Source organism: Lactuca saligna, chromosome 4, assembly GCF_052625555.1.
Source record: "Lactuca saligna cultivar CGN05327 chromosome 4, ASM5262555v1, whole genome shotgun sequence".
Lineage (NCBI taxonomy): Eukaryota > Viridiplantae > Streptophyta > Magnoliopsida > Asterales > Asteraceae > Lactuca > Lactuca saligna.
In genome coordinates, this window is record NC_136420.1 from 45,904,745 (window position 1) to 45,915,129 (window position 10,385).

At 40.2% G+C, this 10,385-nt stretch overlaps 1 non-coding gene across 1 annotated transcript; it reads left to right on the plus strand.

Annotated features, from left to right (window-relative positions):
- The first annotated feature begins 6,477 nt into the window (after window positions 1-6,477).
- LOC145044529 (small nucleolar RNA R71) lies at window positions 6,478-6,584 on the plus strand. The gene has a single exon (XR_013681477.1). It is a non-coding gene; the product is annotated as a small nucleolar RNA R71 (small nucleolar RNA).
- Window positions 6,585-10,385: the final 3,801 nt, after the last annotated feature.

Below are 10,385 nucleotides of genomic sequence, written 5' to 3' on the forward strand. Positions count from 1 at the left end.
GTTACAAACATCCCTCCATTTATCTTGGAGTTCACCTTCTCCTTCACAGCCTCTTCTGCAAGATACTTGGCTATGCAATAAGGAAGGTAACAGAAGACATCGGGAGTAATAATACACCAAAGATAAATGATATCAAGGGTCGGGACCTTGTCCCAGTCCTTCCTCATATTGATCGTGCTTGCAACGAACCGATGAATGAGACGGTGGATCGGTGAACATATATGACCCTCCTTTGCGGTAGATGGGATGTACACCCGGTTAGAAATAGTATTCCACCAGGTAGAAGCAACCACTTCCTCGGGAAGATCTTTGTGGCAATTTTATACAAAGGCTTCAAAATCTTCATTCAACATGGTGCTTTGCTCATAGATTCCAAGCCTCCAAGAAAATTCTGCCATGCTGCATTGTTGCAGCTCCCCACCTAGAGAAAAAGAAATTACATTGGGATTGTAGTACTCACTACCACCTCGGAATGAGATGGTAGCAAAAAACTCCCAACATAATTCAGCATAGACCGGTTCTTGAATCTTGAATAGCTGTAACCAACCATCACATATGATGGTTGAATCCCCCAAAGTATATTCTTTCACCAAATATGGTGTCAACTCTTCTTCCAAACCAACTTTCCCCAACCAATCCCAATCCACTGCATTGGGTAAATGAATCTCCTTCTGTTTCAAAGCCTCCAACTTATTTTTTGCACGGGCTTGAGACGATTTGGATGTGATTTGGCTGAACGAGAGCCACAGAATGTCCCCTTGGCTTCCCCCTCAAGAAGTCTGACCCCTTCTGGACATGGTATCTGCATAACAACATTAAGAAAGCACAAAAAAACAACACCCAGCAATTGAAATCGAAATAAACAGATCTGTATAGCCTTCTACTCGCCGTGTTCATGTCCTACTTGGCGAGTAGGATGAACATCAGGACCAGAATCTGTCGAACACATATGGGTTGTCCAAAACACCCAATTTTTCACAAGGGTTTTCTGTACTAAGTCCAATAACCACTAATCCAAAAGAAATTTCTCCTAACATCTCCTAATTCATGGTAAAATTAAAACCCTAGAATTTGAGGAAACCCCCAAATCCGAATTTAGACAAAAATAGGGGCAAATCAGTGATAAAGCTTGAACCTTTGATGAGTTTTACGTGTAAAGATCATACCTTTTCCTTTGAAAGTCGAGGATTACGCCAAAAATCAAAGAAATCATAGAAATCGCTTAAAGGAGGCTGTGAACGGCGAGTGTGTGGGTAAAATGGGTAAAAACCCTTATTTCTCACATTATATACCGTCTGTGTAAGTTAGCTATTCGCCGAGTAGAAAGGATCTACTCGCCGAGTAGAAAGGATCTACTCGCCGAGTAGAACTGCATTTACGCGTTTCATGGTTTATTTTGGCAAGTACTCGCCGGGTACTCGTACCTACTTGGCGAGTAAAGCTTGCAGTTTGAAAAAATTGAATTTTTTTTTCTTTTTTTCTCATTTTTAACCCTCCACCCCACACTCTAGGCATTTCTTGCCCTCAAGCAATTATATTTACATAAGAAGACGAATGAAAAAGATCCTAATACAATTAAAAAGAAAGTAAAGGAAAGAAAATGCAAACTCTAAACTTGGGTTGCCTCCCAAAAGCGCTTCTTTTTAAAGAGTCATTAGCTGGACTCCTCCCTCTCTACGTGGCTGCAATCCCTTCCAGCAACATCAACTCTTCCATGCCTTCATTCCTTGGGACTCCTTCTTCATACTTTTTGACCCTATGTCCATTGACCTTGAAAGGTGTTCCATCTTTTGATAATAGCTCTATAGCACCATGTGGAAACACCGTCTTCACCAGAAAAAGACCATCCCATCTTGACTTAAGTTTTCCCGAGAAGAGTTTTAGCCTTGAATTAAAGAGCAACACCTTTTGGCCTTCATGAAATTCTTTATTTTCTTTGATCCTCTTGTCATGCCAATTCTTAGTTTTCTCTTTATAGATCAAAGAACTAGTGTATGCATCATTTCTAAGTTCCTCAAGGGCATTCATTTGCATTTACCGGTTGTTCCTGAGCTCCTCCATGTTGAAGTTGCACATCTCTAAAGCCCAAAAAGCTTTATGCTCTATCTCCACCGGTAAATGACATTGCTTTCCATAAACCAACCTATATGGTGTAGTACCAATAGGGGTTTCGAAAGCTGTACAGAAGGCCCAAAGTGCATCGTCTAGCTTATCTGACCATTCTTTTCGATTGCTCCCCACTGATTTCTCCAAGATTCTCTTTAAAGCTCGATTTGTCACTTCGGTTTGTCCACTAGTTTTTGGATGGTAGGATGTAGAAAATTTATGGGTTACCCCATATTTCCTTAGCACCTTTTCTAATTGATCATTGGCAAAATGAGTGCCTCGGTCACTTATAAGAGCTTTCGGGACTCCAAATCTTGAAAATAACTTCTTTAAAAACCGCACCACCACCCGACTATCATTAGTGGGAAAAGCTTGTGCCTCCGCCCACTTGGATACATAATCCACCGCCACCAATATGTATTTGTTGCCATTGGACATGGGAAATGGTCCCATGAAATCGATCCCCAACACATCAAATACTTCGCACACTTGGATACTTTGTTGTGGCATTTTATTTCGAGATGAAATGTTTCCCACTCTTTGAAAGGCATCACACTCTTTGACAAATTGAGCTGCATCTTTAAAAATCGTGGGCCAGTAAAACCCAATGACAAAGATATTCTTTGCAGTGTAATGTGCTCCATGATGTCCACCCGTGGGCCCGCTATGACAATGCTCCAATATTTTCCAGCTTTCATTCCCGAACACGCATCTTCGTATGATTCCATCCACGCATCTTCGGAAAAGATATGGTTCATCCTAAAATTAATATTTTATCTCGGAAAAGAATTTCTTCTTTTGTTGACTTGTGAGATCTTTTGGGATGAATTTGCTAGCTAAGTAATTAGCTATATTTGCAAACCATGGTTCTTCTCCCACGGACACCATAATGTACTCGTCCGGAAAATCATCTCCAATTCTATCTTCTTGCAATTGTGGGTTTTCAAGCCTTGACAATTGGTCAGCTGCTACATTCTCCATTCCCTTTTTGTCTCGTATCTCTATGTCAAATTCTTGAAGATTAGCACCCATTGTATCAATCTTGGCTTGACATCCTGTTTGGCAAATAAATACTTGATAGCAAAGTGGTCAGTAAAAATTGTTGTTTTAGATAAAACTAAATAAGGACGAAATTCATCAAAAGCATACACCACAGCTAATAATTCTTTTTCCGTGGTGGTGTAATTTTCTTGGGCTGGATTTAAAGTCTTACTAGCATAATATATGGGTCGAAAGTGCTTATCAACCCTTTGACCAAGGACAGCTCCTAATGCAAAGTCACTAGCATCACACATGATTTCAAATGGTAAATTCCAAATTGGTGCAATAATGATCGGGGCATTAGTTAATTTTTCCTTTAAAAATTCAAATGCCTCTAAACACTCTTTAGTAAAATTAAATGGTGCATCTTTTAAGAGTAATTGTGTTAGATGTCTAGTTATTTTTGAAAAATCTTTTATAAAACGTTGGTAAAAACCCGTGTGTCCTAGAAAACTTCTTATGCCCTTCATATTAGTTGGTGGGGGTAATTTGGCAATGGTGTCAATCTTTGCCCTATCCACCTGAATTCTCATTTTAGAAACTTTGTGGCCCAAAACTATACCCTCCTTGACCATAAATTGACATTTTTCCCAATTAAGGACTAAGTCGGTCTTTTCGCATCTAGCAAGCATTAGGTCAAGATTTGTGAGACAATCATGGAAGGAAGATCCAAAAACAGAAAAATCATCCATAAAAACTTCCATGAAATTTTCCACCATATCATGGAACATGGATGTCATACACCTTTGAAAAGTCGTGGGTGTATTACATAGCCCAAAGGGCATGCGTCTATAAGCAAAAGTCCCACTTGGGCAAGTAAATGTGGTCTTTTCTTGGTCCATTGGGTCTATGGGTATTTGAAAATAACCCAAGAATCCGTCCAGAAAGCAATAATAACTATGGCCCAATAATCTTTCTAACATTTGATCAATAAAAGGTAAGGGAAAATGGTCTTTACGAGTGGCATCGTTTAGCTTTCGATAATCGATGCACACTCTCCAACCGGTTACTGTTCGTGTCGGAATAAGCTCATTCTTCTCGTTGGTTATGACCGTCATCCCTCCTTTCTTGGGCACCAGTTGGACCGGACTCACCCACGGACTATCGGAAATGGAATATATTAATCCCCGCATCTAAAAGCTTGACCACTTCTTTCTTAACCACCTCTTTCATATTTGGGTTTAGTCTTCTTTGGTGCTGCACAACCGGCTTTGCTCCTTCTTCCAGATTAATCTTGTGAGAGCAATAAGAGGGGCTTATTCCCTTGATGTCGGTGATGCTCCATGCTATGGCCCGCTTTCGCTTCTTCAAAACTTGCACTAGTTCTTCCTTTTTAGATTTGGAAAGGTCAGAGGCTATAATAACTGGCTTTTGATGGCCATCTTCAAGGAAGGCATACTCCAAATGTTCTGGTAACTTTTTGAGCTTAGTTTTTGGGTTCTGATTGTTGTACTCACCGAGTGTAGGTAAGGGACTCGGCGAGTTGGTAGCTGCATTTACGAATTCTGATTTTTCTAAGGATAAACTCGGCGAGTAGATCAGCCCTACTCGACGAGTAGAGCTGTCAGATTGCTTCACCAATTCTTCAAACTCAGCTTCTTCCAGCAGTATTTCGATCTCCATTAAGTCTTTTTCTGCATCAAATTCTTCATCAAAAATTGTGAACTTGTTGGAATCTTCACTTATGCATTCCTCCAATAATTCATCAAGCATGTCAATTGAGAATGTCGTGTTGTCACTGTTCCTTGCATACTTCATAGCTTGATCTACCCCAAATGTGACTGAATCTTCTCCTACCCGCAAAGTGAGCTTCAAGTCCCTCATGTCTACTATAACACTTGCCGTGTTGAGGAAGGGTCTTCCACGGATGATTAGGACTTGAGGATCCGCATCCATGTCTTGAATGATGAAATCAGCGGGAAATACAAACTTGTCCACTTTGACCAATAAGTCTTCACATATGCCTCTTGGAAAAGTGACTGTCTTGTTTGCTAAGTAAATCACCATGCGAATTGTTCTTGGTTCCGGGAGATCAAGCTTCTTGAAGAATGAATATGGCATGAGGTTTACGCTTGCTCCCGAATCGGCCAAAGCATGAATGGTAGCCAAGTTGCCAAATTGGCAAGGTAAAGTTAAGCTCCCCGGGTCACCCTTCTTCTTTGGTAGCTTATTTAGCATAGCAGCTGAGTAGTTTTCATTGAGGACTACCTTCTTCACTTCCTCCATCTTCCTTCTATTAGTGAGAAGTTCCTTAAGGAACTTTGCATATTTGGCCATTTGTACGATAGCTTCAATGAAGGGTATGTTAATTTGAAGAGCTTTAAAGTGATCTAGGAACTTTTGGTACTCCTCTTCCTGCTTCTCTTTCATAGCTTGGGCTGGGTATGGAAATGGAGGCTGGTAAAGTTTTTCAGGGGTCTGATCCTTCGGATTTGGCAGTGGAATCGCCGAGTCCATATTTTGTACTAGGCGAGTAGAGCTGTCAGATTGGAGATTTTGATTTTCTGCTTCCTCCTTCTGTGATTCTTTGGGTGCTTCGTTCTGAATAGGGGCCAGAGGAGTGATAATTTTCCCACTTCTTGTTGTAACTATATTTATGTGCGCGCCTCGTGGGTTATTTTCAGTTTTACTAGGAAATTCGCCCGGTGATCTTTGGTTGATTTGTTGAGCAAGTTGCCCTAGCTACGTTTCTATGTTGTGGATAGATGCTTGCTGGTTTCTAAGCATGGTCCTTGTTTCTTGAACTGCAGCATCATGATCACTATGTCTCTTTTCTGAAGCAGCTACAAATTTGGTAAGCATTTCTTCCAGACTTGGTTTCCTTTCTTGTGCCGGCTCCTCCTTTTGGTAAAAACCTCTTCCTTTCTGCCTGAACTTCTCCTCCTTAGCCTTCTTGTACTCTTCATAAGGGAGCCACTCTTTCTTTGGTTTTCACCAATCTTCATTGTATCGGTCTCCACTTGAGTAACAAACTTCCACCTTCTTGTTGCCATTTTCATCGAAGTCGCAATCTCTAGTTAGATGATGTCCATTGCAGTTTTCACACCCCACCCGAATAGCATGGGTCGTTTGATCCATTGTATCCATCCTTTTATCCATGGTTTTTAGCATAGCCATGACCGCGGACAAGTCTTCAGTAGCTGCATATGCGGCTCCCTAGTAACATCATTTCTTGGGTTGTGGTATTCTCTAGAGTGCTTAGAGAATTCTTCAATCAATTCCTTGATCACCGGGGGTGGCTTCTTTGTGAGCGGGCCTTGCGAGTCTAGTAACTGCCTGGTTATGACATTGACTCCATCATAGAAGATGGAGACTTCTTGCTGGTTATGGAGGTCATGGTGTTGGCAATTTCTTAGAAAACTCTTGTACCTCTCCCAAGCTTCATATAGCGACTCTCCAGCTTGTTGTTCAAATTTAGCAATGGCCTTCTTCAACTTGGCTATCTTGGAAGGTGGGCAAAAGTGATCAATGAATTCTTCTTTCATCTTGGCCCATGTGGTGACTGATCCGGGTGGAAGTGACTTGAGCCAGTCTTTTATAGCACCTTTGAATGTTACTGGAAGCATGCGAAGTAGCTGAGTCTCGCGAGGCACATTTGGAACATTAAAGTAATCAGCTACATCATTGACTTCATCCAAATGCTTGTAGGCATCTTCATGGTCTTTTCCATAGAAAGGAATTTCTTTAAGTAAAGCTAGGACATAACCCTTGAGCTCAAAAGTAGCAGTTTCGGGAATTGTGGGTTGCACAAGTCCCAGTCCAGTGTCGTCGCGCATCCTCTTCTTCCATTCCCTCATGGGGATTTCATCAATGTTAGCCATGGTAAGAGCTAACTCGTCGCCGGAATCGGAGTCGTGCCCGTATGTAAGTTCTTCTTCCTCCTCGGTTCCGTACTCGGTGTCTTCCTTGATCGGTTCTTCACTTGCTAAAGATGCGTTGGATGCACCTGCTTTGTTGCTCTTCTTCTTCCCAAAAACAGTGTTCAAATTAGACAAAGGTGACTTCTTAGGTGTATTTGAGCTCTCCACGTCCTTTCCTTTGTTCCTTTTCAATGCGGATTCGAGATCTTCAAACGGGGGTACCAGCGGGGTGTTTGATCCTCTGGTCATGAAAGTCCTAAAATAAAACAAGATAAAAAGAACGTAAAAAGAACAAAAAAAAAATGCAATTAAAGAAAAACGAAATTTAACTGCGAAATACTGTTGTACTCGCCGAGTAGGTGCGAATGCACTCCGCGAGTAGCAGTGAAATTTTGAAAGAAAACTAAGCTTAATAATAGAACTAAAACAGATTCTAAAACCTAATTACTAACTACTAAACTGCAATAAATTAACTTTGTGCCAGTAAACTCACACAAAGGATCGAAAAAATTAGGAATTAGATTAACTATTTAATACCGTTCCCCGGCAACGACGCCAAAAACTTGATGTGTGTGAAACGAGCTAGTTTTAATCCTACTTTTAGTTAATAAATTAAGCACACAAAGGCAGTCAACCATGTCTTTTAGTGGTATAGTTGGATAAGTAGCGTGTCGAACTCAGGGAACGGAAATTAATCTAATAACTAGTTTTAACTATACAAGTAATAAAAGTAAAAGGGTTTTCCTCTAGTTTTACAAGACTAGAAACTTAAACACAGCACTTAAACACTTAACTAAGTAAACGATTAAAGCAAATGACAAACTCACCAAATTTAATAAAGGGTTTCTGTTTAGGTTCAACCAATTCACTCCTATGGTTTTTTTTTTAAATGATAGATTGATTATTATTGGTTACTAACTATAGTGGTTAGGTTCATGTTCATTACTCCAAACCCTTAGACAATTAATCAATTCAAGCAGTGGCCAATTGTTTAAACTAATTAATTCCCTAGTTTAATTATTTGGATTAAATAAGATTTGTAATTTGTTAATCAAGTTGGTATTTCAATTAACCTCTTGTTTGTTGGTTTCTCAAACAAGCTCACACATTAATTTACCCATTCTCTAATTAATCCTAGTTTCATATTCATTATTCGTAGGCATATGATAAAGCATTCACATAACATATGAGGTTAACAACTAAGAGATGTTCATGCAGCTTAATTGCCTTCCAATTAACAGAAAATAGTTGTCATTAATGCATAAGGTTCTTTAACAAACTTAATTTAATAAAATCACCAAATAACAATCAATTAAAAAGTATAATTAAACCATAGGAGTAACTTGGTCTTCCCCAACAGAAGCAAACCGAATTTAGTTCATAGTCATATAAAAAACAAACTGAAAAACAAATTCAACTAAGCTAAACATGCTTAATTCCTAAAGTAAAGTGGAATGATTAACCTAATTTGCCTTGATTCTTCAAATGATTGAAGGTTAGGGTTCCTTAGCTCTTCCAAGGGTTCTTCAATTGCAGGTGAAGCTCCAAAAACGCTAGAAGTCCCTTTCCTTCGAATAATGGTTTGGTATTTAAAATTATCACAAAACAGGGTGTACTCGGCGAGTAGCAGACCCAACTCGCCAAGTAGATGCTTGTTATCCGTCTTATACCAGGAGTCTTGACTTATCTTTTGGAATATTCTTGTGTACTCGCCGAGTAAGCTCGCAGACTCGCCGAGTAGCCATGCTTTTGTCCCTCATTCTTCATTCTTTGGTCTCTAATTGCTTCTCCTTGTTCCCTTTTACTTCCAAGTATGCCTTTTGGACTGAAAACAAAATTAAACATTATTAAGTACCTTTTTCCACATTATTGTAACACTTGTGTTTCTAGCCTAGGCATTTATATTGAATTGATAGTCTAGGTTAACCTTTGTAACTCATTTTGAAGAAATGAAAAGGAATTATGTGAATATTATGTGAATTATGTATTTTATGTTTAATTATTAGGGCTTAATTATTTAAGAATAAAAATAAGCGTCAAAATTAAAATGTGAGATAAGCCTGATATCTTTACATAAAGTTATAGTCGTCGAAACAAGGATTTCGGGGATATAAAGAATACCAAAATCTGAGTTATAACAAAGAAGTTATGACCTGTCGAAGTTTCGCGACAAAACCGGCACGGTGCTGAATGTCGTAAAAAGTGAGTTTTGGATAAACTACTTTTTAGCTTTAGTAATCTAAACGAAATTCGTAGTATTCGTTAAACCGAGAACTTCGATAAAAAGAACGCCCAAATCTGACTTCGTATGAGGAAGTTATGATTTTTCGAAGTTTCAGCTTAGCAGTAGACAACTAAAAACTCGAATATTAGATCGAGTGATTTTTAGCCGACACAACCTAAATGAGAATTGAAGGTCTCGTCATTAGGAGCACAACGGTAAAAAGTCTGAGGAAAACGGACGTCGGATGAAGAAGTTATGAATTTTTAACTGATTTCCTGTCCCGGTCAGTTAAAAATAATAATATAAAATTTAAATTCAAAATTAGCCGATGAAGTCTAAACGGAAGTTGTAGAGCGTAATTTTAGCTACGCGGGCATATAAAGAACGTCAAAAATGGAGCTCGTAGGCGAAAGTTATGGATTTTAGAAGTTTTGGCGCGAAAATCGAGAAAATTCGCATCGTCACGAGTTGCCACGTCACCCTCGCTGAAAAAGTGCCACGTGTCCTGCTGAGTCAACGAAATCTGCTGAGTCACCCTCGCATGAACAATAGCCATGTGATCCTCGCATGCAACCCATGTGATCTGACCCGCGTGTAGGCTTCTGATTCGACCAAGAAGGAGGCCCAATCCGAACTGAGCATCTGTCCAAACCGAGGCTGCTGACCGATCTGAAGGTCGCACCTAGCTCCGAGCCTCACACGTGTAAGACGACTCTGCAGTCCAATCAGCGAGTGCCACCGAGACTCTCGCACATGCTGACCACCTGCGCATCGGACACACGCCTCGGACCAATCACAAAAAGCCAGCAGCCCTTCGCACGTGCAGCCCTCGTGCGAGCCTTCCCTGCAAACCCTCGGATCTACGAGGCGTGGCTCCTTCTCAGCCATCCGATCAGAAGCTCCACCCTATAAATAAAAGGCTGCGAGCCTTCCCGGGTAAATTTGGAAATTTGCCACTTTTCACCCTAAATCTCATATTTCTTTCATATTAGCATCCCCCAAAGCCCCGATATCGATTGTAAACCTCGGAATACTCCACGAAGTGCCCGTGAAGCCTGGAAAATTTATCTTTTCGGTTTCGAAGCTTGACTTTTACAAAGCCCGGTTTCTCAGTAAAACTCCCGGTTTTATTAGAAACGATCGTTTTAGGAAAC